Source organism: Lonchura striata, chromosome 3 (genome assembly GCF_050655825.1).
Source record: "Lonchura striata isolate lonStrDom1 chromosome 3, ASM5065582v1, whole genome shotgun sequence".
NCBI lineage: Eukaryota > Metazoa > Chordata > Aves > Passeriformes > Estrildidae > Lonchura > Lonchura striata.
The window spans coordinates 31823992-31844827 of NC_140705.1; the positions used below are offsets into that span (position 1 = coordinate 31823992).

Consider the following 20836-nt stretch of genomic DNA (forward strand, 5'->3'; position numbering starts at 1 on the left):
AGCTGCACATACCTGTTTGGTATGTTTGGTATGTTTGGCCTGCTCACCATCTGTCCAGCAGACTAAAAGAGTGAAAGGCAGGTGAGGCATTTTAACTTATAAATTGGACTGAGCAGCTACAGCCCATTCTGAAATTTGACTGCACCACTTTACCACTTTTATTACTAACAGGTACTTCAAATGTCTTGAGTGTGGAAAGAAGCTAGAATATTTTGTTTATTTCTGCTTACTGTACTTTTAATGTAATTGGTAGTATCTAGTGAATAAAATTAGACTGTTTTAGAAGTATTTTATTTCAAATTTATCTCCAAAATAAATTATTCAATCCAGAATGCTAAATTTGTTTTTTTTTTTCCAACTGATAGTCTGCAAAGGTACAATAAGATTTGTAAGCAGCAGTTTCCAGCTATGAAAAATCACTAATTTATAAAATGCTATCTTTACATTTTGCCAGGTGTAACTATTGAATTGTTATCAACATTACAGAATTACAGATTTTTTTTAAATTTATTATTTTAAGATCAGTATTATCAAGGAATGAAAAACACTGTTTTCCAAAGCATGAAAGAATTTGAAAAACTCCCACTGGAAGGCAGAATGCAAGCTTTGCTTCATACACGTCTCTATTTCTTTATGAATGAAAGCAATTCTAAAATTTACTTTTAAGAAAAAATTGCTAGTAACAGTTTCTCATGTACATTATTCAAAATGGTGTTATTACTAACATGCAAGCAAGCCCATTATTTGGAAACATAATATGCATTTCATTTGGTACAAGGACTGGTGACATTCCAGTATTCCAGAATGGAAGGTTATTCCTTTCTCAAGTGTTACAGACTGGGCTTTACAGAGATGGTTTCCCCTCCAAAAACTGTTGAATGCACAGGAAATCCCTCGGTCACCCTGAGTCACTTGTTTGTCAAGTCAGTAATCCCACTTTCCCTCAGTGCTAAAGATCATCATGTGACACAGGAATGCTCCAAGTATCAATCTGCAAGTCTGATTTGCTCAGTCTATATTTGATTGCAGTCCTGGTGTGGTTTTACCCTGTTGAATCTCCTCAGTCCCTTGATGTCACAGGAATAGGTCCCAAATCACAACAGATTATGCCAGTAAATAAAAAAATATTCAGTCAGCTTGTTCTCACAGTGAACATGCTGTGAACCTAGGATTAATCTGGTATAATTCTCTTTTCATTTACAAGAATGGCCTGGTTATTAATATGCCTTTTTCATACATGAACATATGTGAGACATCTAACAGTCAGTGATATCGTTCATTTTTCTATCAATTTCTTAATCCTGATTCTTTTCTATTATTATTCCTATACCACTTGCAAACTGCTAACCTGTATATATTGTTGTTGTCTCTTTAATCTTTCTTGTATAATATTAATACTTCTTGAATTGAGATTTATCTGATGTTCTAGCATTCAATAAAAATTAACATCAGAGATCCTTGCAGATGACTGGATGATCCAACATTTTCAGGGATTTGGGGCCAGTTCTTTAATATTGATCTTCAGAAGATGTTTCTCACTGTTCTTGATGGAAAATATTCTCAGATGGAGAAGAATTTAATACAGGGGGTTGGGTCACCACTAAAGTTCTGAACAGGCATCAAAAGTAGGCATAAGGATTGAATCTGTCTGTGGAGTAGATTGTAGCAGGTACTGCTTTGGATGCAGCAGGTTGGCTTCCACCAGCCTCTTGGACTGAATGAGTGGAGACTGTCCAGGAGCCTGAGTGCTGCTTTCTTCCACAAGTGTTCAGTACAAGAAAGTGTGCCACCAGACATTCTTTCTCTTCTGCATGTCTCTTAGAGCCAGATGTCTGCTGTTCTCTAAGAGGCTTAGTCTGTTTTCTGTAGTCAGATTAATTTTTCTGTCCCTGGAATATCTGAACAGCAGCTGCACAGAGAAGAAGCAAGAGGAAGCAGCAGTGTAAATACATTTCAAAGTTAATAGACCTAATAAAGACCTGATGGGATGATTCATCTAGCAGGAACATTAATATAAACAGCAGAATTTGTTCAGGGCAAGTAGACAGAGAAAAGGATGTAGGTGTTACCTTATATGCTAATGTACGCATAGGCATCTCTTGCTCTGAGGTTAATAATAAAGAGGCTCAAAAGTTGTCTCATAATTTTTGAGTACAATTTAAAGGACAAAAATTGTTGATACCCTGATGGGAGTCAATAGTCGGACAGCTAGCAAGGAAATCACAATGAGCCTTTTGTAAACAGAATTATCCAAACTCCAGCACTCAGTACTATCAGCATACTTTGATTTCAAAAATCTGCACATTGGGGAAGGAATGCCCTCAGGCCGCTGGCTAATTTTTGAAAAGTTTTAGTGGAAATTTTCTATGTAGAAGTTGGAAAATGCAAAGAGAGATGACATTTTCCAAATATGATTCTCCTAATTTGGTAGAACATAAAGGAAAAAGCAAAAGTTAAAAGCAACTTGGGCACTTCTTGAGCAATGATGAAGCAGCAGAATTCATGACAAACAGGAAGAGATGCAATGTGCTTCAGCAGAGCAGATTATAGGAATTCAGAGAACTAGTAAGTGAGATCCTGTGGGAGACAATTCTGAGAGATAGTTAAGTGAAGTAGGCAGATCTTTAAAGGAACTATGTTAAATGCAAGTTTATGCAAAACTATGCAAAAGAAAACTATGTAAAATTGCAAGTTATGACACTGCGGAGGAAGGGAAGGAGCTGTAGATCACTCACCAAGGATAAGAATTTAAAGAAAGATGAATGGATGAACATGTGAGAGCAAAGAGAGAAAATCAGAAGCAGAGAGTGAAACCATGTGGTGCATAGGTGATGCATGCTTCTCAGCAAGTCGGTGCACCAACAGGCAGAGGAAGCTAAAGAAAGACTTAGCCCACTTCTCTGCAGTGTGAAGAACATTTGCAAACAATGCCTGGAAAGCTGATAGATTCAGCTCCTTTTTTTAATTCAAAAGGTCAGTTTTAAGCAGATGGTATTATGACAAAAAGGGCAAGAACTTATAAGGGTGTCCTAGTTTAGGGCAAATTTGGGGAAAACCCTCTGGAAGGAGCCCCCAGAAAACAAACCCCCATGGCCCCTCCCCACCCACCTGGTTTGGGAAAAAATTTTCTCTGAGAGAAGTGGAAAAGAACCTGTTTATTTAACAAACAAAGCACTCCCCAGCACCAAAAAAAAATAACAACACCAGATGACAACAAAACTCTTTCACCACTCTGAAGATATGAACAAATCCAGAAAGTCTTTCCTGGGAATGGTCGCCCGGGTCTGGACGCTGGGGATTGCTCTCCTTCACTGGGGATGGCTGCTGCAGATCACAGAGCACAGGATCTTGGTGCTCCTTGGTGTTTCCCAGATCCCAGTCCGGAGCAGGCTGGATGGTATTCAGGAAAGGGAAAGGAAAGGAAACAGTCCAGGGAAAGAATTGGACTGCTTAGCTAAACTGACTAGGAAGCAAAGGCAAAAGCAGAAACAAGCAAAGTAAGCAAACAAAGCAAGCAAGCCAAGCAAGCAAGCAAGCAAAAGCAAGCCAGTCAGCACCAGCCTTTTCTAGACAGCAGACCATGGGGGGAAGTGAACTGGCTGATAACAAGGCAAAACAAACCTTCACTTTCATAGTCAGTTCTGAAAGCACAGAACATAATATCAAACATAAATAGAACACACAACTGGAGATACAAACACCATAACGTCACCCTAGGACAAAGGGGAAAGAAAATACTTGAAGTTATGCAAGCAAATGAGTTATTTTGTGATCAGCCAGTCCAAAATTATATTCTGAAAATCCAGAAGAGAAAAGGTGCCTATATTTAAAAAGAAATAGAAGAGTGAAGTTAAAATTATAACACATGGAGTTAATTTTAATTCCTGTAGAAGTAGTGGAAAAAATAATGTACTAGTTATTAATATTTAGAAAATACTGTATACAGAGAAAGGACTGGTCAATAAAATCCACATCAAGCCAAAATAAACTCAATCTGTCATAGGACATGATTCACATGGCTTCACAAAAACAGTGGATTCTACATCTTGATTTTAGTGAGTCTCTGGACACTGTCTCCTAAAACACTCTTGTAAGTAAGCTGGGAACATATGGTCTGGATGAAAAGGCTGCAAAGGAAAGAATATGGGAATATATTGAGTGGGGTTTTTTCAGGAATAATCTATGCTTGTTTCAGAATTAGTTGATATTTTTTTCAATGACTTGGCTGCTGGAAAAGTGCAGGTGGCTTATATATTTGCAAATGGTACCTAGGAGGTACTTAGGAGGGAATGCACGTAGCATATTAAAACTCAAAATACTCATGACAATATAGAGGAGAGATGTGAGGCAAACCATGAGGTAATACAATAGGAAAAATGGGTCAAGTACAGATCTGTGGATCTGTACTTGGACAACAATAGTCATCTACCCAAGCATGGGACAAGAGTCCTCATGTAGTTGTATTTTTTTTCAGAAAAGGAGTGAGGAGCTCATAGAAAATTATGAGATAAGTTGGTAAAACATGCATCTCTACAAAACCACTTGCCATCTGCATTGTGTTGACAATCCTGGAAGAAAAGAAATCTGTTTCCCTGGGCTCAGTGCCTGCCCTGGTTTGACCCCACCTCCTTTGCAGTTTGGTGCTGGGCATTGGTGAGATCTTGTGATACCTCAGACTGAAGATATCCTCATGAGCAACCTGTGCACTATCTCCTATTGTTTCTGATCTAGCTAGTCCTGAACTTTTTAAATTGAGAACTGTCAATTCTTTGGAAAACATGCTATTCCAATATTTATGCAGTAGCTTGGTCCTGTCTAGGAGTTGTGACATCCTGTAATTGTCCTACTGAGTAGAAATGTCACTAGTGTGTATTACAAAGAGGGCCTTAAAACTGGATTCAGATTTGCTGAAAAGCAAATGGCCTTTTTAAAAAAGTTTATAATTTCACTATTAGAGCTACTTAAAATTTTTCATAAGGATTTAACTCTTTTGTTTTCTGTTTAAGGTTTGTCCTTGAGTAGTCGTTTACTATCATCTTCCATAGCTATATTCATTATTCACACCTGCCCATTAAGTAGCTTCAGGAAGTAGATTTTGGTTCAAAGTCCATTTCCAGGAATTTCAATTCCCAAAATGCCACCATGGCTGAATGTTATTTTCAGGGAGAGTGGGGAACAATTAAAAATAATGTCATGGTGCAATTCAGTAACAGAAAGCAGACTGCTCCAAACTCCAACATAGCCTAAAAATATGAGACATTTTGAATGATGCTGCCACTGCCATTCCTCAGGTATATCATAGTAACAGAAGTGAGATCAGCTTTCAGAGTATTGCTGATATCTGGAGTGTTAATGTTCCACACTAGGTTGGAGCATGTTCTGTTTGTGAGCTATTATGTACAACAAATGTTTTCAGGAAAGTTTTGAAGGTATATATGACTTAGGCTGGAATAACTTTGGATTTTCCTTTCTTTCTCTCAAAAAGATGGTAGAGTTGCGGCACAGCTAAACAAGTCCAGCTCCAAAGGGGAAATATGAAAGAGCTATAATGGGAGACACTTCTGCTCTGTGACCAAGTCACTGTATAATGCATTACCTTATCCACCCCCAATCTTAAAAGTCAGAATGAATTTAGCTTCTAACTTATAACAAAATAGGGCCTTAAAAATGGATTTAACATTAATAAACCACACAAAATCCTCCATGTCAAGTCCTCAAGACAACATGATGTCTTTGAGAAAAAACATATATTTGACAAGAAAATGGAGAAATATGTTTTCTATCAGACTACTCCACTAAATTTGTCTTATTATTATAATTTTAAATATGGAAGCATTTGGAAGCTGCTTAAGAGGTTGGGATGTTAAATTAATCAGAGATGACAGATTGGTGGGCAGATGAGAACAAGTGCTATCATGAATTGGTGTCATGTGACCCTGAAATTTAGGGTACTGTCAAATTGTGCTGTTAGTATATCTGAATTTACAAAGGAAGTAGATATTTTAATACCATTTTCTTCCTGATTTTGATGTTTTATTTTAGAAGGAGAACAGAAACATTCAGTAACTTTATGAAGGACTTTGAGAAAATCTATACATTTTCACAACTGTGAAAATCTATTTATTGCTTCAGCAGGTGTTTAAAAGCAGCACATCCACCAAAACCTTCATGACCTCCAAAAGTCTGCAACTTGCCAGGCTGGTCCTCTGAGATTAAGTCCATATAATGAACCTGCCACCTAGGGCAAACATAGTGATTTGTGCAATGGGCTTGAATCTTACTTTTTTTTTTTTCCTCCAGTGTCTTTCTGCACATTTTTCAAACTAGAAGAATAGTTAATAAATGTATATGGTGTATGGGACTGAACTTACTTGCTGAAGGAAAAACCTACACTGAGATATTTTTTACATTTTGAAACAGGTTGCAAATAGCCAAACCCAGTAAGAAGTAATATGTTAGATAAAGATGAATAAGAACTTGAGTTACACATTTTATTAAATAGGCAACCATAATTGTTTTGTTTTCTGGTTCAGGAGGACAGATGGAATGTAAAACAGGGCAGGTGAAGAAGGCTTGAACACAAATTTGTAGTAATACTTTGAAAGTTAGATTCTAACCTGTAAGTATGAGCCATCCGATATAAATAAATGATAGCTGTGTGGCACATTTGAGCTAGATATTGGATATAAAATAGCAATCAAATGTCTGGAGAGCAGCTGCTTGCCTATCTATAAGACATCTGGCTCTTTTCCTCAGCTGAGGAAGAGCTTGCTGCTACAGCCAACTGTTGTGTTTCAGAGACCTGTTTTATTTTCCAGCATAAAATGTAAGTGCAATGTGACACAAAGCAATTTTCCCTTTTGAACTGCTTGGAATGTTTAGGTTCCTTTTCTGTGGATTTATACTGCATAAACCTCTGTTTCTTTTGCCACCCTTTCCTGTTGCACTTCCTATATACCCCAATCTACCAGTCAGGCAAGATCATTACAATTGGCATCATTTCCCTGTCTTTAAAGGCCCACTACTTTTTATTAATGGTGTTTTTATTATTTAACACAGGCTGGGGAAAGACCATGTTAAATGTTGCTTTATGAGACAAATGCAGCTTCCTGAATCTGTGGAGACAGGAGGCTGCAGCTACTCTTGTATGCACTGCACTGCCTGTCAGTGCTGTCTCCTGGTGCCCCTTACAGCCTCGAGCTGTAGGGCAGTTTTCTCTAGTCTTTGCTGATTTCTCTCCCTCCAGAGGAATGCTGAAGTGCCTACAAAGACAATACAGAGGTGTTCTTTCTCTGAGAGACATGGTACAACAAACCTATAGTTTACAAGCTAAAATCTTTCTTTTTTCAAGAAATATAGAAAATTTGATTTAGTTTTTAATATTATGTAAATGGAATTAATTTCTGTCTCCTGAAAACCACTGAGTTGGCTGGAAAGTCAAAAAGCCTTCCACTTCTATTTTCTACTTTTCTTTTTCAAATGTTTCCTGAAGCACCCACTGACAGAAAATGAAGCTGAACCTGAAGATCACTCCGTGCAGTCTGTTCATTCCAGGGTGGCTGGTGAATATATAGGTAAACTTTTCTTGTGAATTTTTAGGAGGTATCTGAGGTGCAATCTGGCATTCTATTATCCATGTAGAAATCAAACCAGGTTAACTTCCTTCCTTCCTTCCTTCCTTCCTTCCTTCCTTCCTTCCTTCCTTCCTTCCTTCCTTCCTTCCTTCCTTCCTTCCTTCCTTTATCTTTCTTTCTTTCTTTCTTTCTTTCCTTTCTTTCTTTCTTTCTTTCTTTCTTTCTTTCTTTCTTTCTTTCTTTCTTTCTTTCTTTCTTTCTTTCTTTCTTTCTTTCTTTCTTTCTTTCTTTCTTTCTTTCTTTCTTTCTTTCTTTCTTTCTTTCTTTCTTTTTCTTTCTTTTCTTTCTTTCTTTCTTCCAAAAAAGATGTGGGAACACATCCATTGATGATTTCTTTACCTAAAGACATGATCCTTCATATGGCCTTTTACACTTGCTGTCAACTTCTGGTTTATGAGTTATGATTTAGCTACAACACAGATAAGCAGACTGTACTCTTGCAAAGCAGTACATTGAGGGCATTCCAAAGAACATGCAACAAATTCATTTTAGCATTGCTAAAATGCAGACCTTAGAAAATTCACTCCTAAACTATCACTTTAAATTTCCCATTAAGTTATAATAGCAAGTGAATTTGGAGAATGAGACTACAGATTATATAAGGAGTTGCTCAACTACGTTATGTTAGCCTATAAGTATTCCTTTAGAGTGAGAGAGAAGCTGTAGCTATAGCACAAAAAAAGTTTCTCCTTTCACAGCATTTGGTCTGAAGCCTGTTTATTTTGGAAATTTTCTCCTTGATTGTGGTGCAGTGGGAGGAGTTTTCACAGTGGGCAATTAATTATAATCAAAACCATCATCCATTTTAGCTAAAAAAAAAGTGTGTTCAAGTAGGTTTGAAGGAAGAGTGAACCTTTTTGTCCTTTAAAAATACATAATCTGATTTGGCAGGGCACATTTGTGGTGTCTTTGTGGTAGATTTTCTATTACATTTATTTAAAGACTCCCATCCCTGAGAAAATAAGTTACATGAGTTGGTTTGAGACCTTCATTACAGGCTACTCCAAAGCATGTTTTATATGAAAAATGGCTTTGCTACTGAGAATGATTGGTATGTCAAGAATTTCATTTCAGCCAACACTTTTGTTATTAGAAGCAGCTTCTGTTGTCTACAGAGGGGTTTTGTTCAGAAAGATATAATGCAAGATACGAGAAAAGCATCCCTCCAGTGTTCTTATCTACTATGCAATACTTCTATTGTAAGCATAGATAATAACAATTCTAATATTTTTTTCATTTCCTTGGATGCTGCTTCTTACTCACATCTTATAATGGTACCCTTGATTTTACTGCTGCTTCTCTGTGAGCTAGAAAAATAATCAAAGAGATTGTTTTTCAGAGTGTTTATTGAAACCTTAGAACTGGATGCCTTAAAGGTGATCTTTTAAAACCCTTTTGCCTTTTTGTATTTCCCGTTTAAAATACAAAGACTATCACATTAAAACATGTTTTCCTTATTGTTTTCTGCATCATTAAATCTTGACAGGCCCATTTCTCTTCCATTTCCTTTTGAAAGAACACCAGTTTCTGAAGAGTGGAAGGAGGGTGGATTGAAGTAGGTCACAGCCTTTGGTGATATAACCATGACAGTCCTTTCAAACTCTTCAACAGCCAGATGATCCATAGATTGGAAGGAAAATGAGAATCCAATTAAACCCCAAATAATCAGACCGATACTTTGTTCAGTAGGTTTCTGTGGTTTCTGTTGCGTTTTGTTCTTGTTTATATCCTGTCCCACCCTCGCCCTTCTGGAAACTTTATTATCTTCTTTGCACACTGATAAGCAAGTTTTAAAATTCTCTCAAACCAGTACAACTCTGCGGCATTCAACTCTATAGGACCATAAGTTTCTCTGGATAGCAGAAACAAATTTCTCTGCACCTTTGAAGACATCTACCATATTTTATTACTACTGTGACTATTTTTACAAAACCCTTACTTCCTGACCAGCAACCACATTCCCAGAGACGGTTTGCATATGCCAGCAACAGATAAAATTAACACATCTGAAGCAACTAAGGAAAGGCAGTAATGCACTGGATGCTGCTTGCTCTCTCATTTCTATTTTGGTTTGTGTTTCTTTTTAAAGTTGTCCTAATCTATCCTGAAATAAACAAACAAACAAAACCTGATTAAAACAGAAAATGAAAGTGTGTGATGCTTGCTGAGTAATAAAACACCTGATTATTTTATGTTGTCACTGACAATGGGCTGACAAGGTAGTGATCGTGACGAATTCATGACAGCCACTGGAAGGGAAGCACCACACTTCCTCACCTGATCTCATGAGCTCTCAGGATCTACTGTGAAACCATTGCATGGTAGCCAACAGCAACAAGTGATTTTCTTAATGCATTTTTTGGCCTTGTCTAGTGTAGAATGTACAAAGTACAGTCCAGTCAATTGCAGCCAAAATACCTGGAGCATCTTGAAACCCAGCAATTGCTTGGGCACGGTTAGATAAGGCATCCTAGAAACAAAGGATATAAAACAATGATGAAAGGAGAAGCTGGGATTACCTTGCCCACAGTGTCTGCTCTCAGGTCAATGTCAAACACAGCAGGGAAGGGCATAGAGACCAACAAGAAATATTCTACGCACCAACTGAGTGAGCTGGATACTGCATCCTTAAGGGTGTCTCTGGGAGTATGTTTTAAATATTTCTGTACCCTGTCTCTAACCAACAAGATCCTATAATTTCCAGCCACTTCTATGCTTGCCTGTTGCTGAATGTCAACAATAAGTACAATTGACAAACACAGAAGTTGAAGCAGTTAAAGGATGTGTCATATTTCACTGGAAGTTTATTATAATTTGCAGTTGAACTTGATTACTTATAGGTCATCTCACTTCTGTACATAAACAGTTTTCTGTGCTCCCAATTTTACTTATACAATTGTCAAACTAAAATAATTAAGAAGGAATTATATATGGGTAAAGTGTTTTCATGAACCAAAGAGCACAGAATTAATAAAGAGTTGAGGTTGGAAGAGACCTCTGGAGTTCATCAGGTCCAACCACCTTCTCAAGCAGGTTCACTTAGAGCAGGTTGTCCAGTACCATGACCAGATGGTTTTTGAATATCTCTAAAACCTCTCTGGGCAACTTGTGCCAGTGATCAATCACTCTCAGAGTGCAAAAGGGTTTCCTTTTTTTCTGAAACCTCCTGCTGCAGTTTGCAGCCATTGCTTCTTGTCCTGTCAGTTAATGTCCTACAGTGAATCAAGTAAATGGAAGCTAATTCATATATTTCATTGTAGTGTCCAGCTGAAGTATGTAGTGATGGCTAAAGATGAGAGCCTCTGTCAAAATCATTGGTTAATTTCTGGCAAAGAAATGAAATTGCGTGATGAAACCTCCTCAGCAGTGTCATCCTCTTGTAGATACAAGTTTGGTGTTGGACATGTCCTTAATTTGAAAAATGTAAAATATTACCTTCAGTCAACTTGACAAGCATAATTCTTCCAACATTTAGTCTTCAAACCTACAAACCTCAGCAGCAAGTGCCCCATAAATCTTCAAAGGTGAACAGTAGGTAAGACTTGCTTCTTTTAATTAAATTTCTACCTTTGCTGACCTGCTGTCCTTTACTTTTCTGGTACAGCTACTTAATTTTCCTCCCTAGCACTGCTAGTTGCCCAGATTGTACTATAATGATTATTCATCAATTGTTTTTTCTCTCTTGAACAGTGAAAAATAATAGCCTTGTCACAGTGATGCAGCACTAATCCTTTTGATAACTCCAAACACCAATCCTTTTGATGCCATGGCCGAGTCACTGCAGGTAGAACGCTGCTGGTGGCTGTGTCACAGGGGGCATGGGTGACATGGGAGGGCCAGGATGGCTGCCTGGACTGGCAGGGGCTGATGCCCGTGGCAATGGGGAGTGGCTGCTTCTCCTTTGTTGCTTCTCCTGTCTAATATATCTGGGTGCCTGGACAGGGGTGATGCTTGATCATGTCACTCCCCCATCCTCTACCTCCTCTGACACTCCGTTAGAGAATGTTGCAAGTTTCTGAAAGGATATTGACCTAAGGATAAGAAAACACACAGAGTCACAGTTGGTACACTATCAGGGTTCTAGAGGCACCTGGAAAATCTTCACAATCCTGGATAAAGGGAGCTCCACCCTATTCTCTCTCTCTGTATGCACCCTGGTCTTACAAGGAGCTGGAAGATTCCCAGAGCCATGGATAAGTGAAGCTCCTCATCACCCACTTTCTCTGAGTGAAACTTGCTGTAAAGTTTCTGATTCATAAACCCATTGATTGGTTTTGGTTTGTGCTGTCTTTTTACTGGAAAACTTTTGAGCCTTTTCCTTTTGCATAGCAATTGCATAAGCCAATTTTTTTTTAAGAAAAGATCCCCCACTGCCAGACTTTTCCATACAGACCAGGTCCTCAAGGGACTCACTTTTCAACATCTTTCACCCCAATTTCTAATTTCCTTTTTAGTCATATCTTTCCAGTTGGATAGAGCAACTTGCTACCTGAGAGCTTTTTTTACCCTGTGAGGAGAAAGTCCCTTGCCCTTCCCTTTTGTTTCATGCTCTTTATTTAGTGAGAAAGGGCAGGTTAGGAACTCTGACCCGAGTAACTCAAAGCTGTTTTTGGAAAATCTGCTGAAGACAGATAATAGGCAGGCTATTTTGTTCTTCTTTTGTTAATCCAGACCAGAAATTACTTCCTTATATGAGGAAACAATGTAGTAGAACTGAAGATCACTTAGAATATAGTTGTACCATGTGGAACTTTTCTCCCCTTTGTTAAAGACAGGTATTCAATAAATAGCATAAGATGGGTAAAATAACTGAAAAACAATGCTGTAACAGAGGCAGGAATAAAACACTTCCTTGGAGATCTAAGGTATGACACAATGATTTTCCCTAATTGCTGTTATACTTTTATCATCTTTCATTGTTTTTATGCTATTCCAATTTTATCTGGGGGGTTCCAACCAAGGTTAGGGTTTCAAAACCTTTTATATACAAAACATATAAAAATATATACCTTTTATATACAAAACATGTAAAATAAGATTGTCCCTTCTCACTCATTGCAAGTTTACGTGGGAGTTAAATACAGCACTGGCATTAATGATAATATCACAGAAAGATGTTCACAGTGGTCCTTATAAACAACCCTTATCATAGCACTCTGTAGTCTTAAATTTAGCAGAAGTTGGCTCCAATGTATAAACAGTCTTTATCCAAGCCTGTCACTGCACTAAATTAACCACGATTCCTGTCTGTAAACACAGAGGTCTTGGCCTCCTTTCTTTAGCAAGATACTGCCACGAGTAATATGGAGTTAAAGATATAGAATTAGAAGAAATGCATCAATAAAAATAATTGAAATATAAAATTTAGATTTTACCAAAACTGATAAACCTTTCTATCTTTATTCTTTTATGTAAAGAAAGGTTTATCAAGATAAGTCATTTGATGTTATTGAAATGATGTTAGGAAGATAATAATTGACTTTTTAGGGAATAAAAGAAATAAAGTTAATTCAGGTAGACTAAATCTGCTCTCATCTTTTGCCCTTGTAGTTCTGCTTCTTTGAAGCCAAAGCAGTAAAAATCTATGTGCCAAAAGAAAGGAAAAATTCGTGCAAAGCAAGAAAATGTAAGCCCTACTTTTCTAATGTCTCAGAGAGAACAACTGTATTGAAAAAAATTCTCAGGCAACCTCTAAGCAGCCAGCACAGATGTTAGAAGTGCTTTAATTGTGTTAGCATAGTACTCCCCCAGGTCTGTTCTCCTGCCTGAGCAATACTTTAAGCCCAGGGAAAGCACCTTATTAACACAATTGCACTTCTCTCAGGCTGAGCCAGCCTGTTCACATTTAGCTGATATTTTACAAAATCTAGGCTTTGACTGGCTTTTACTTGCTATTGGAGAAATGCAGAGAAGCACAGACACTGATGGATTTTGGCATAGGGCAGGAAAAACAAATTTCATAAACAAGCAGGCTGGTTCCAGTCTGGGCAGCAATGAGAGTCTCTGTTGCAAGGGTCCTTCCAGAATCACCTTCAACTGGATCAGGACACACTCCCCAAAGTGCAGTTCTGCTCAGCTGTTAGAGTCAGCTGAACCATGGTCCTGAGTGACTGCTCCAGCATGGGCATGATCCATCACTGAGTGTCTTAAACTAAATAAGAAGCATATCCTAGATATTCTATCTGCATAAGATTTCCCTACACAATCATTTCAACATTTGAAGGAACATTTTCTGCTATTTTCAAGCACCTTATCTTGTATAGTTTGATCAATTCTGCATGAAAAACCACCCAGAGAGTCTTTGGGATGGCCCAATTCTTCACACAGGATATTAATCTGCACACTGAAGATGTGTGCAGACTAAGAATTAATAAAAATGGCTGCTACATTTCAGAAATCAGCTTTCAGTTTGTCTCTTGATGCTCTCATACTTCTCTTAGTTTCATCATGCCTTACCCAAAATACATCTTGGTCCTACAGGCACTGCCAGAAGTCAGCGGGTTTTTTCATATGGCTTTAGAAAAACACTTTTTCTTAAAAATATGTTTTTAAACTCCAAATTTGGATAGTACTGCATACATGTCTTTAACTTCTATTGAGTCTGACAATTTTATGTAGGAAGCTGGGCTATGATCAGTCTATAACTGTTAGCAATATTTACTGTTTTCTTCCCTGACTCTTATGTGATAGAAGTAATCTATCCACTTGAATATGGAATTTGGTTAGAAAGTGTTTTCATTTTAGTGGTATTTAGAAGTCAAACCCAGAAGTTGGAAAATGGGTCTCAACACTTTTTTCCTTGAGTTATTCAACAGACCAAAAAGGTTATCTAGTCCCAAAATTGTTTGCCTGTCAATTTGCACTGTTTCACTTGCAGTTGAATCAGAAGGAATCTGGTTAGTTACTAAATTTTCATTTTATATTACTTCTGGATTCTCAAAATTATTTAAATTCAGATATTTACTTCTTAGCTTTGATATGGATTTTTGATGTTTTTGTTGGGGCAAAAATTGTAGAAGAATAATGTTTCTCTCACCAATTTGGTTGATACATATTTGATGCAAGCATTTTGACAATCCACAGTGAAATACCTACATTAGATTGAAATGTCTTTTAAAATGCTGAAGTTCCTCAAAAAATGCAAATAAACTCTTAAGTGATGTTTCCCATGTACTTGTACCTGGGACATACTCAGCATGTCATTGTAAAGATTAGCATAATTAACTGTGTAATCTGAATGCCAAGTGTATATCACACACTGAATCACAGCATGGGTAAGATTGGAAAGACCACTGGAGGTCACCTGGTCCAACATCCCTGCTCAAGCAGGTTCCTCTAGAGCACCTTACTCAGAATTGTGTCCAGATGGCTTTTGAATGTCTCCAGGGAAGGAGAGTCTACAATTTATCTGAGCAACCTGTTGCAGTGTTCAGACACCTACACAGTTAAGTTCTTCCTCATGTTTAGGTGGAACTCCCCATGTTCCAGTTTCTGCCCATAGCCTCTCACTTTCATTGCTGGAACCACTGAGAAGAGGCTAGCTAGCTCCTCCTGGCACCCTCCCTTCAAACTTGTATACATTGATAACATCCCCTCTCCGAGGGATTTAGCCTTTTCAGGTTAAAAAAATATGGAGTGCTTCATGAACTTGCATATGATATCACATCTCTTCACTAATGTTACTTTTTTCTTCTCCTGATTGGTTGTCGTGGAAAAGTAAGTTAGTTACAGTCTTCACATGACCAGAATTTTGGTTGAGAAGTCCCACCCAGCTGGATCCTCCCTAGCCTTTTATTTTTTTCTGGCATATGGCAGTAGATGTGGTTGCTATCCAGCTGATTAAAATCACCTTTACTTATAGAGTGAACCAATCAGTACCTCTATTTAATGTAGAGAACTGCCATTAAAGAATATTAACTATACAATACACTTGTGTGGAATTTTAGAAGATAATGTACCTCCTGCCAGTTTGGAAAATTAAAAGAAAATATGATACTTCTGTTTCCACTATTTTACTAACCTATATTAGTAAAGCTATTTAGCAGCTTTGTATTGTAGAAATCAGACAAGAACAGATACACAGAAGAACTTTATCTGTAGCTGCCTTCCAGACAAAAGGGGTAAAATTTACCAGTCAAAATTATGTTTAGCATAATTTTAAGACATCCTTCCTACTTCCTTGTTCCAGAAAGATGGAAGTCTCACATAAATCCTATATTATCTGGTAAATTATGTTCAGGTGTCTCAGATACTCCAGGATGTCTACAAGGCCATTAAAGGCCTAAGAATTCTACTCCAAGTGTTCCTTGTGTTCTTGGTATTATACTAAAATATAATTACATTTTCATTGAAAATTAATATAATATCATTGAGTATATTTTTATTTTTGTCTCAATTTTCATATATTTTGTTACTTTTAACTTCTTGAGTTACAATACTTAGGGAAAATATTGAAGTATATACTGAGGCAGAAAAGACTGGTGTATAAAGCCCACAAGCCAGAGCAGAATACTGGCAGCACTTTCAACAGACCATACATGTCTAGCCTTCTCCAGTAGTCATTCTTGAACTTTGTTTTGTTCAACCAACTTTATACACCAGGATATGTTTGAAAAACCTATTCCAAAGTTTTTCAGGAAGACTTAAACAATTTTAACCATACCTTTTTGAATTTCCCTCCTTGAACTCCTTGTCTTTTTTCCCAGGCAAGTGAATGAGGGCATAATGCCTTACTTGTTCATGGTGTACCCAGTCTACTGACTTGGACTCCCTTTCTTTACAAAATAACATTAATACCAAGCAGTGAAGTCTTAATAATAACCTCTAAGACTTCTGTACACATATCCAAATAAGCAAGCAGCTACCTTTCCTTGGCTTCCCCAGAGTGGGTCAGTGTTTGGAGGAAGATGTTATCACAGGCTGCTCAGAATTTCTTTAACTCACTATCACTTGAGCAGCTTCCTGTGGATCTTCAGGAAGAATGAAATGAGGCATCTAATTGCAATGTAGAATTCATTATCCACTCTTTCTTCAGAGCACCACAAATTAGCCAGGAAAGGACAATGTCAAATCATCTGGGGTACTTAGCAGAACACCAAGAGTAAGAACAATTATCTGACCCAAAGTAATCATTAATAAGTTTTCTGAATGAAGAATGTGTTACCTTAAATCAATTTCAACACTCCTTTTTGTAGACACAATTTTAGGCAATAGTACTGAGTGCATATAGTTCCAAAATAAAGATTTTCAAATTAGTTTTAGTTATTTGTTTTTGAGGTTTTGGACAAACTGCCAAGAAAAAAGCATTTTCCCGCAGGATTTTTTAGTTGCATCTGAAGCGTGGATAAGCTCTGCTGTGTGCAAGTTCTGCATGTAAATTAGCAATCACATCTTAAAGCAGCAGAATGAGAGAGGACCTTTTAAAAAGGTATATTTATTTTACCAGCAAATATTATCCAATTGTCAATAAGTCTCTAATTTTTACTATAAAATTTATCTATTATGTATTTTTCTCATACTTTTTGTGGAGGTAAACTGAAATAACAGTTTCTCTCTACAGCCATGATGGATGCATTTTAAAGAGGAACAAGTCTAAGAGCACAAATCTTTCATCAAAAGCTTGTTTCTGTTTTATTGACTTTCCCCCTCACCCCCCGAGATAATCAAAGAAGGAAGAAGAGTGCTGGAACTCAGAAAAGAAAATGCATTTGGGATTGTCCAGGAGAACAAACTCACATCTGTGGTTTCATTGTTGGATCATTTGGCACATGCTGTCAATACAGTCAAAGCGCTTGGCTGCATGGGTGAATGTGGAGCAATCCTGAGCTTGGTGTTGGCTTTTCAGAACACCCTTACCCAAAGCCTACATATCTGCAATTACCATTGTGTCTTCTGGTAGCACCTCACTCATCTGTGTGCCATATGGACAAGATTGTGATAGCCCAACTATCAGAGAGGTGGGGAAGTGTGAAGGTGTGTCTGGAACACAGGCTTGACACACTGGAGAGAAGGATTGTCTTTGGTTCTTGTCTTCTTCATGAGGCTCTGGAGAAAAAAACAGGCCTTCAGCAGAGAGTGCAGGCAATCTGAGTTACTACAGACCAAGAAACAAATGACAAAAGATGAATTTGCCTGTCAGCACATGCGTGGTTTGGGCAGGCAATTCAGCCTTTCTGAACATCAGCCTGCTAAGCACATAGCAAATCAACAACATCCCCCAGGATGTTGCATGCAGTAATTGTAAAAGAATGAATAAAAGGACTACATTTATATTTCTTCTATGTTGTACAATTTCTTTTCTTCCATGTGTTTTACAAGCTGTCTATTTCTATGGGAATTTTATTTTCAGGTCACATGTAAGCACGACATGAGCAAGCAGTAGGCACAGTTAAACATGTAAATCTATTTAAATTTGAATAACGTAGAATATCAAAGGAAATATTTCATGAGTAAAGTTTGTCATAGTTTAAAATAGGAAAAGCACTCTACATTAAGATTTCCAGTTTGATTGTTTTGCTTTCAGTCATCAGAATACACACAAGTTTTTCAACTTGTAGAGCAGTCTTAAAATTAATGTGTTATGAAAGAAAAATTATTTTGCTGCACTTTGCATCCTTTTCTTCTTATCCAAGAGCCTTCTGACAACCACCTAATACCAGCTAGATTTTCAAGTGTCCCTTATTGCAGATAATTGGAAGCATCTGCTCTGTTGTTAAAATGTGCACTCCTGTGCTTACAGCTGAAAACTGTGATCTCAGCATATCCAAAGATCTCTTCATCTTCCCAGCTTCAATATAATTTTCTAGTTCTGATCATGTCCTGGAGTAAGGAGTTGGTTATTCTAAGTAGTTATTCCTTGATTTATGTCAATTTGAAGAAATTGCTGAACTGCTGTAATTTTCAAGTCAATTGTTCCTCCTCACACCACCTGTGAACTAAAAAGGATGTGCTTTCCAAAAGATATTCAGTGCCTGCTGCTCAGTTGTTGGTTCCTTGGCCATTACTGAAATTCTTTTAGTGTTGCATCTTGGCTGATACACCATCAGCAGTTCCGTGGCACAGAAGATGCAGAGTGCTGGAAATGATCAGTGTGGGCATGTCGTACCCTTCAGTTTGTGAGGATCCTCTCAGCTTGACTTAACCCCACATACAATCCAAGAAAAAGAGGTTCTTGCACATTGAAAGGCCCCAGCAGGCTTATCTCTGGTACCTCTTTATTCAGCTCTTGCTGGTTACAAGGGCCAAGAGCCCGACTACAGGGACTCTCTTGAGGAGTGCTCAGCTTGTGACAGGTTTAGTAAAAGTGGTAAAGAGTAGAAGAGGGTCTGAAAACCTTCAGCAGAGGTTGGTATTCCTGTCTCTGGAGGAGATTTCTTTTGCCTATACACAATAGCTCCTGTTCAGAAAAGTTCAGATACAAAATATATGAGTTGCTGGTGCAGGACAGTATTGTGCAAAGTACTGCTAAGAGAACTTGGAGGCTAGTGTTGCTCTTGCTTTCCTGTATTTGATAAGTATTATAGACATTCTAACAGATTTCAACATCCGCCAAAAAAATGGATATCTTAAGTCTAACTTGATAATGCATTTTTACATTGAGAATATTAAAATTCTTAATTTGTGTCTACAAGCAAACGTGGTGTCCAGTGTCCCATACAAAACCAATCTCCTAGAAAACCAACTGGTCTAGTAAATGACTCTGCTCAGCCTGAGGTAAAGTCTCACTCCCTGGGCTCTCCCTACTGACTCTGAAGAGAGCTCTGTATCTAAAATCATAACACCCATAAATAGATGGCTGAGATGGGTTGCCTTCATTTGCAAACTGAAGGACTCCCTGAATCTCCTGTTTTCCTTGCACTGAAAGAGATATGCTTTTTAGGATTTAATGGTGCTACACATGAATGTTTGGGGCACTCTTGTCAAAAGTAGGGGACAATGTGGGATTTCTTTATTCTTCTTCCCACTACTGGTCCCTAATTTATGAAGCAAAGATTAAAATACATTTTCCTTTCTCCTTCCCATGATCGTGTTATAAAACATTACCTTTCTACCATCCTCTCTTTCTGTTTAAATCACCATCATTTTGAAACTGCTAGCACACAGGGAGTTGTTTTCCCTAGTTTGCTTAATGACTTCTGTGCTGCAAACAGCAGTTTAAAGGGTGAGTGTAAACACAGTGGTATTGTAGCCTGAACCCAAATCAGACCTCTTTATGGCAAACATCCAAGCTTGCCCTCCCATCCCTCTACAATCTTGGAGGTTCCCTCTACTTCCCCCACAGATTTTGTGCTATCTCCCTTTAACTTTCACTTTCAGCTCAAACACTTCCACCATTCCTTTCATGAGTACCACAACACTTTGAATCCAACACCCCTTAGAGCCCTTCCCCTGTAGCCAGCACTTGCTGACACAGTTTTTCTTTTTCTTGAAAAAAATATGACCCCTTTTGTGAACTTCTTCCCGCAAAGAATATTTCTGCAAAATATTATTTGTTAAAAGCTTCAGCCTGCTGACAGATTTTAGCAAGCAGATGTTTCTTCGATACTTTTGCCAACAGTCATGCCTGGTGCTGGGCAAGACTGGCTCACTGATTGCTCTACATAACCAAAAACTGCACAATTAATGTAAATCAGGCAACACAAAATGCTTTCTAGTGAGAATGGGTATGTCTACACAAGCAGATGGCTGCAGGTGCAGTATATGTCCAGTCTGAAGGCTTTGTCTGATAACATTCTACTTCTTAGAAAGGCCTGACATCATATGAGCATGGCTATCTGATGTCCACTAAAACAAGGAGTCTCTATCAAAAGAAACTACATCAATCTAAACAATCAACAGGAAAGTACATTCATGTATCAGTTTTATTTAATTTTCCTTTTGCATTACCTGTGTTGTTGTCCATCTCTAGATATTCCTTTTCTTCTAGACATGAAATAAAATTTTCTATTCTGAATTTTCTCTGCTATTTGATGCTTTTTTAACAAAAAATCTAGGCAGGTCTAGCAGCCCCTTTTCTGAGAAGTAGGTTAGTACTTATTTAAGGTACTTTAAACTTCAGTGCACCAGACTGCAATTTGAATGCAGAAAGAGATAAGATGTTGTTAAGCCACCAGATAGAGACACGGCATTAAATCAGGTTCAAAGGTGATTAAAAAAATAAATATGAAGACTTAGAAGGCTCAGAATTGCAGTCCTTACCTATC

At 37.8% G+C, this 20836-nt stretch overlaps 1 long non-coding RNA gene across 1 annotated transcript in view; it reads right to left on the reverse strand.

Annotated features, from left to right (window-relative positions):
• Nucleotides 1-275: 275 nt before the first annotated feature.
• Nucleotides 276-20836, reverse strand: part of LOC146767834 (uncharacterized) — an 80640-nt gene continuing 60079 nt past the window's right edge. The window contains exon 2 of the long non-coding RNA XR_014953643.1: nt 276-19029. This is a non-coding gene — a long non-coding RNA (uncharacterized LOC146767834). The remainder of the gene's footprint in view (nt 19030-20836) is intronic.